This window comes from Abrus precatorius, unplaced genomic scaffold (assembly GCF_003935025.1).
Source record: "Abrus precatorius isolate BTA unplaced genomic scaffold, Abrus_2018 Scaffold10, whole genome shotgun sequence".
Taxonomy (NCBI): Eukaryota; Viridiplantae; Streptophyta; class Magnoliopsida; order Fabales; family Fabaceae; genus Abrus; species Abrus precatorius.
In genome coordinates this window covers 14,758,951-14,767,225 of record NW_020874292.1, presented here as the reverse complement: position 1 = coordinate 14,767,225, position 8,275 = coordinate 14,758,951, and the positions used below count along the sequence as shown (strand labels likewise).

Here is an 8,275-nt window from a genome sequence, read left to right as displayed (position 1 = left end):
AGGCCGAATCCAGAAGAGCCAGAGGTGTTTCTTCTGCAAGAAGACTGGTCACTTCAAGAAAGATTGTCCGAAGAGAAAGGTTTGGTTTGAAAGGAAGGGTGTATTTTATGTTTAAGTATGCTTTGAATCAAATATTATTGAGGTACCTAAAAATAGCTGGTGGTTAGATTTTGGTGCAACTACTCATGTGTCACATGTAATGCAGGGATTTCTTTTGATCTAGCCCATAAGCGGAACTGAAAAGTTCTTGTACATGGGAAACAAAATGAAGGCACAGATAGAAGGAATAGGGACTTACAGATTGGTCTTGCATACTGGTTGCTGCATAGATCTAGAAAAGTGTCTTTATATTCCTGAATGTGCTAGAAATTTGGTTTCTGTTGCTAAGTTGGACGAATTTGGTTTTAATTTTAAGATTGGAAATGGTACCTTTTTGTTGTATAAACACTCATACTATTTTGGATCTGGTACATTAATTGATGGTTTATATCGTTTCAATCTTAATGTTAAATTTGTTGAATCTCTGTTTCATGTTGAGAATGCTATTAGTAGTAATTTGAATGTTCGTAATGAATGCTCTGCTTTCTTGTGGCATCAAAGGTTAGGTCACATATCCAAAGAAAGGATGATGAAGTTAATGAAAAGTGAAATTTTACCTCAATTGGATTTTGTAGACTGGGATGTATGTGTGGATTGTATTAAAGGAAAATAAACTAAGCACACATCAAAGAATCCAGCCACAAGAAGCAATCAACTCTTAGAGTTGATACACACTGATATTTGTGGTCCTTTTGACATCCCATCTTAAGGTGGTGAAAGATATTTCATTACCTTTATTGATGAATACTCACGTTATTGTTATCTGTATGTGTTGCATGAAAAATCCCAATTAGTATGTCTTACAGGTGTTCATTGATGAGGTGGAAAGACAACTACATAGAAAGGTAAAGGTTGTGAGGTCAGATAGAGGTGGTGAATATTATGGAAAATCTGATGAAAGTGGACAATGTCCAGGTCCATTTGCGAAACTTCTAGAAAGTTGAGGCATATGTGCACAATATACTATGCCTGGTACACCACAACAAAATGGTGTGGCTGAAAGGCGGAATTGTACTATCATGGAAATGGTTAGGAGTATGTTGAGTTACAGTCCTGTACCTATGTATTTGTGAATGTACGCATTAAAGACCACCGCGTATTTGCTTAATAGAGTTCCTAGTAAGGCAGTTCCAAAGACTCCTTATGAACTGTGGACAGGAAAGAAACCCAGTTTAAGATATCTTCATGTCTGGTGTTGTCCAGCAGAAGTAAGAGTGTATAATCCACATGAAAAGAAGCTTGATGCTAAAACCATAAGTGGTTATTTCATCGGCTATCCTGAAAAATCAAAGGGGTACAAATTCTACTGTCCTAACCATAGTATGAGAATAGTTGAGTCTGGAAATGCAAGGTTCATTGAAAATGGTCAGTTTAGTGGGAGCGGTGAAACATGAAAGGTGAAAATTAAAGAGACATATGCGGAAACTCCTATAGTTGGTGTCTCTTCTCTAGTTGTTGTTCCTCTTGTTGTATTGCGGTCACACAACATAAGGAGACAACAAGTTAATGTTCCAAACCCACAAGAACAACATATAGAGGATGAACTAGCTGAAAATGCGCAAGTCACAAGTGAGCAAGAGGAAGGTGAACCACAAGAGATAGCATTAAGGAGGTCTGTAAGGCAGAAAAGACTTGCTATTTCGAATGACTATTTGGTTTACTCACTTAAGCATGAATGTGACTTGAGTATTGATAAGGATCCAATCTTATTTAAGCAAGCCATGGAATGTTACAATTCTGAAAAGTGGTTGAATGCCATGAAAGAAGAGTTAAAATCAATGAATGACAACAAGGTATGGGATCTAGTCGAGTTGCCTAAAGGTTCAAAATGAGTCGGTTGCAAGTGGGTCTTTAAGACCAAACGTGACTCAAAAGGCAATGTTGAGAGATACAAGGCTAGACTTGTTGCTAAAGGATACACTCAAAAGGATGGCATAGACTATAAAGAGACCTTTTCTCCAGTTTCAAAGAAGGACACTTTAAGAATTGTTATGGCTTTGGTGGCTCATTATGACTTAGAGCTTCACCAAATGGATGTAAAGACCGCCTTTCTGAATGGTGACTTGGAAAATGAAGTTTATATGGATCAGCCAGATGGCTTCTTGACCACAGGTAAAGAAAGTATGGTGTGTAAGTTAAAGAAATCAATATATGGGTTGAAACAGGCTTCCAGACAATGGTATCTTAAGTTCAATGATAGCATCACGTCATATGGTTTTGTAGAGAACACTGTTGACCGCTGTATCTATATGAAGGTCAGTGAGAGCAAGTTCATCATCTTAGTCCTATATGTTGATGACATTCTTCTTGCTACTAATGATGTTGGGCTGTTGCATGATGTGAAGGAGTTTCTCTCTAAGAACTTTGAGATGAAAGATATGGGTGAGGCTTCCTATGTGATTGGAATAGAAATATTCCATAATAGATCACAAGGATTACTGGGATTGTCTCAGAAAGGCTACATCAATAAAGTATTAGAGAGATTCAAAATGGAAAAGTGCTCATCAGGGGTAGTTCCAATTCAAAAGGGGAACAAGTTTAGTGAAATGCAATATCCCAAGAATGAGTTAGAGCGGAAAGCAATGGAATCTATCCCTATATATCAGTGGTCGGGAGTTTAATGTATGCTCAGACATGCATTCGACTTGATATCAGTTTTGCTGTTAGAATGTTAGGCTGATATCAAAGTATTCCCGGAATGGACCACTGGAAGACTGCAAAGAAAGTCCTTAGGTATTTACAAGGCACCGAGGACTACATGCTTACTTATAGGAGATCTAGTCACCTGGAAGTGGTTGGCTACTCGGATTCAGACTATGCTGGATGTGTAGACTCAAGGAAATCAACCTTTGGCTACATCTTCTTGTTGGCTGGAGGTGTGATTTCATGAAAGAGTGGAAAAGAGTCCATTATTGCTACGTCTACCATAGAAGTGAAATTTTCCATGTGCTTTGAGGCCACTATTCATGCTTTGTGGCTACAGAACTTTGTCTTAGGGCTTGGTATTGTTGATAATATAGAAAAACGGCTAAGAATGTACTGTGATAATTTAGCAACCATCTTCTTCTCTAAGAATGATAAGTATTCAAAGGGAGCAAAGCATATGGACTTAAAATACTTATCAGTGAAAGAAGAAGTGCGAAAACAGAAAGTGTCTATTGAGCATATTGGTACTGATTTAATGACAGCGGATCCACTAACTAAGGGATTGCCCCCTAAAACGTTTTCTGGCCATGTTGGTAGAATGGGCATTATAGACAAGTCCTTGTTAGCATGATTGTGTGTTTCACATATATGTGTATAGATTGTTTTGCTCATTTTATTGTAGACATTTTGGGAATTCAATAAAAGTATTGTTTTTGCTTGTTTACTTGTTATCTGAATTGTGTTAATGTACATGTATGGTTTAAGTTTGATAACAAATTGAGTGTTAAAAACACATCAGAGTTACAGTCTGTAGTATAACTGATTAAAGCTCTTTTGATTTGGGTTGGTTCTGTGATACTTGGAAGGAATCGTGTCGTCAAATGACTTGTGACCGCCATGATCTGATCAACTTAAATCATTAAAAGATGATGACTTGATATTATCAATGATATGCGCACTTACAGTTCATTGAATCTTCAAGTCGTTACATAGGCCAAGTAGGAGATTGTTAGATTATTTTAATAATCTTATTATAGTGGCCTATGTAACTTATAGCATGACTCTAATTAATGATTTAATGTGATGGTGGTTAAATATAAAATATAGAGTCATTGAGGGTATAATTGTAAATACAATTATAAGAAAATCCTCCCCTCTCCCTTCATATAAATAAAAGAGCGGTTACCAAATAGAGGTTATGACATTCCCTATTTTTTACTTTCATGGTCTCTGAGTGAGCTCACGGTAAATGTAAGAAAGGAATTTTCTCTCAACCATCCGAGAGAAGCTAAAAGAGAAAGGAAGAGTTGAAAAAAATATCAAAGGATCAACGACATCAAAGAGAGAGGTAACATCAAGGAATAATAGATTCAGGTTAGTGGTCTCTAAACCCTTAATTGTATGAAAATCATATATTATGTTTGTGAGAGCAAAGTAATTCAAGATCTTAATAGAGAAAAGGTAATTTCATAATAGTTATTGCATAATAGAAATTACATAATGAATTAAAGAAAATTCTAACACCTTCATGGTGGATGGTGCTAATATTTAATACACAAATTCTTTTTTAAAGCACTTTGTTGTATTCAAACGCACTTTAATACATAAATTTTCTCTCTCCTCTGCTGCACTGAGTGTATACAAGTTCACTCCAATACTATTACTAGAGATTCAACCTATTACCTTACCAAACCAATGATGAATAAGATAAACTCACTGGAGAAGAAACACATTGCAGTCTTTGTTTTCCCCTTTGGAAGCCAGCCTCTTCCCCTCTTAAACCTCGTTCTCAAACTAACTCATGCAGCTCCCAACTTGCACTTTTCATTCATCGGCACTGAACTGTCCAACAAACCTATTCTCTCAAAATCCCACATTCCAGACACCATCAAATTCTTCACTGTTGGTGATGGAGTCCCAAAGGGCCATGTCCCTTGTGGCCACCCTGTTGAAAGAGTCAATCTTTTTCTTCAAGCTGGTCCTCAGAGCTTGCAAAAGGGTATAGATTTAGCAGTGGCAGAGACAGGACGCAGAGTCACGTGCATCATTGCTGATGCATTTGTCACACCTTCTTTCACTGTGTCTCGGCACCTTAATGTTCCTTGGATCCCAGTTTGGCCACCCTTGTCATCTTTACTCTGCTCATTTTTACACTCACTTGATACGCCAAAAGTGTGCTAATAATAACCTATCACGAGACACCCCTTTGGATTTTCTTCCTGGGTTGTCTATGATGCGTGTGGCAGACTTGCCAGAAGATGTAGTCAATGGTGGTGAAGATGAGACACTGTTTTCAAAGGCACTTGCTTCACTGGGTACTGTGTTGCCTCAAGCCAAGGCTGTGGTTGTTAATTTCTTTGAGGAACTAGACCCACCCTTGTTCGTTCATGACATGAGATCAAAGTTGCATGATTTTCTCTATGTTGGTTTTCTCACTCTTTCATTGCCTCTACCACCCTTGCCTCCTTCTGGCACAGATGCAACTGGGTGTTTGTCATGGTTGGACAAGCACTATGGGGGATCAGTGGTGTATATTAGCTTTGGGACTCTTGTGACACCACCTCAAGATGAGATAGTGGCAATGGCAGAAGCATTGGAAGCTAGTGGTTTTCCATTTCTTTGGTCTCTAAAGGAGCATGTGAAAGGGGTTCTGCCAAATGGGTTTCTTGAGAGGACAAGGAATAATGGGAAGGTTGTGCCTTGGGCTCCTCAGAGTGAGGTTTTGGGACATGGTTCTGTGGGAGTGTTTGTGACTCACTGTGGATGTAACTCTGTGTTTGAGAGTATGTCCAATGGGGTGCCTATGATATGTAGGCCTTTCTTTGGGGATCATGGAACGACTGGGAGGATGGTTGAGGATGTTTGGGAGATTGGTGTGAGAGTAGAAGATGGAGTGTTCACCAAAGATGGGTTGCTCAAAAGCTTAAACTTGATTCTTGTGCAGGAAGAGGGAAAAGGCTGAGAGAAAATGCTTTCAAAGTGAAGAGAACTGTGCTAGATGCAGCTGGGCCTGAAGGGAAAGCAGCCCAAGATTTCAAGACTTTGGTGGAATTAGTTTCTAGCTCTTAACTGATGACCCGTTGCAAGTGATTACACTGTGATTCAAGACCAAAAAAAGAAGAGAGTGTATGATTCGAGTGGTTTAGTGAAGAATATATGTCTCATCATTCAAAGCAGAAAGCTTTAACATGAAACAGAAAGAACGCAGAAAGTAATATGTAAGTGGGTTGGCTCTGCAGGGATGTAATGAAAGCTTACTGATCTCAATGCTATTAATAAAATTAACGATGGCTTTCTAGCATTGGGAATGCCTTTTCAGTTTGAAAGAAGTTTGTATTTACCATGTAGAAACTTTCGTTTCCTTGGACTAATATATGGTGTTTTACTTATAAGAAATTTTTTAATTCATTAAAAGTAATAAAAAAGTAGTTATATCTTATAAATTTATACTAAATATTCATAATATTAAATAATTAAATTAGTGTACTTTATAAATATATGACCAAAAATAGTATCTCCAACGTTCAATTCACATTAGCGCTGAAATCTTAAATAATTATGAGAAAAATCTTAATAAATTTTCTTACATAATTTTTTATTAGCTAAACTTTATTAAAAATTAAAACCAAAAATTCTTAAATAAATATTTTATTTAATTTGTGCAGTCAATAATATCAATATTTTACATTAAATTATATAATTTTTAATAAAAGTTTATATATTATGTGCAATATATATTGTATAGAGTATCTCAACAAATTCTTATCTTCCTCTCTTTTTTTTTACTTTTTCTATGCAATGTTTTTACTTTAATCTACATATTTTTTTACTTTAATATATAAAAAAATATTATTAATAAATTAAAATATACGTAAATATTCTCTTGACATGTATTCTTAATTCCCTTTAGCGATGTAATGGGTTAGAGTACCCCTTCTATTAATATTTTATCTTTAATAAATGTTGATGTTTAACAATATATATATATATATATATATATATATATATATATATATATGCAAATATAATGTTATATTATTTATTATAAAATTTAATTATTTTTAATATAATAATTTAATAATAATATAAGAAATATTTATAGTATATTTTTACCATATGTAAAAATGGTTTAAAACCGATTTTAAATCAAATTCAAATTTTAAAATCAAATTTAAACTGATTTTTAGAAAAATTAAAACGGATTGGTTTATAATCCAATCCATATAATTGGATTTTAAATGGATCTAAATTACTTTTTTGGAAATTTAATCCATAAATATCCCTAATAATAGTTGCGTGGGTTACTTAAATAATAATTTGATGAAGATATAAAGTTAAAATGTAAGATAATAGTTAAACAGGATTTATTAGAGTCAAAAGGTCTAAGAGGATTGATAAATTACACACTCAAGATTTTTAAGAGGTTGGCATTGCCAAGTTAATTGTACTTTCACTAGCTGAATTGTTTACAGCAAATAAAGAGAATAAAAAAAAAAAAACTAGAATTTAACGTTATTGGGCAACATGGTGTATGTACTTCCACTAGAGAAATTGTTCGACACATAGTATATGTACTTACACTAAAGAAATATTTGATTCTCACAACCCCATAAACAAGATGTGAGAGCGGTTCCGTTTTAAATTAGAGAGCGTTAATAACTGCTCTAAAATCTTGCGCTATCCAATGTGTTGCACTTAAGAGAATGATTAAACAACTGCTCTCAAATGTTAAGATTAGAGAGTGGTTTCTCTCCAAAGTATGGGTGCAAGATTAGAGAGTAGTTTTCATGGGTGTAAACTACAAATCTAAAATTTGAAATTTATTTTTTTGTGAGTTTTCTGTTGCAAACTAAAATTAATTTATTATGTTTAAATTTTAATTTATAGGTCTAATATTCAAAATTTCTTCTTTTTTATCACAAATCAAAATTGAATCTTGAGTTTATACTTTATGTTTAACTGAACAGTTCACATCTGCATGAACCTAACACAAATAAGCAGAGAAAAAGAGAACAAATTAGTAGGATGATTAACCTAATAGAGAGAAAAAGAAAGAAAGAAAGAGAGAATGGAAAGAACTATGAAAAAGGTACATATAAATGTGAAAAAAATACCAATTTGTTAGTGCAAAGAAGATGAAGAAAGTAAAGAAGACGAAGAGAACCTACAAACATGAAAGAGACCAAAGACACCAATTTTGTTAACGCAGAATAGACGAAAAGAACTTACAGAGGTAAAAGAGGCAACCTTGTTAGCAAGACGAAGAGGTTCATAAGTTAAGCTTGTTTCATTTATAAAAGTTAAAGACTTTAGAGAGCGGTTCTTTGTTAACTGTTCTTCAAGAGTGACTTTAGAGAGCGGTTCTTTGTTAACCGTTCTCCAAGAGTGACTTTAGAGAGTAGTTCTTTATTAATCACTCTCCAATGTGTGACTTTAGAGTGGTTAATAGAGAACCACTCTCCAATGTGTGACTTTAGAGTGGTTAATAGAGAACCACTCTCTAAAGTATTATAGAGAACTACTCTCAGAG

The 8,275-nt window shown here is 34.8% G+C and overlaps 1 pseudogene; it reads left to right on the top strand.

Moving 5' to 3' along the window:
* The first annotated feature begins 4,443 nt into the window (after positions 1 to 4,443).
* Positions 4,444 to 5,814, top strand: LOC113851948 (annotated as a pseudogene).
* Positions 5,815 to 8,275: the final 2,461 nt, after the last annotated feature.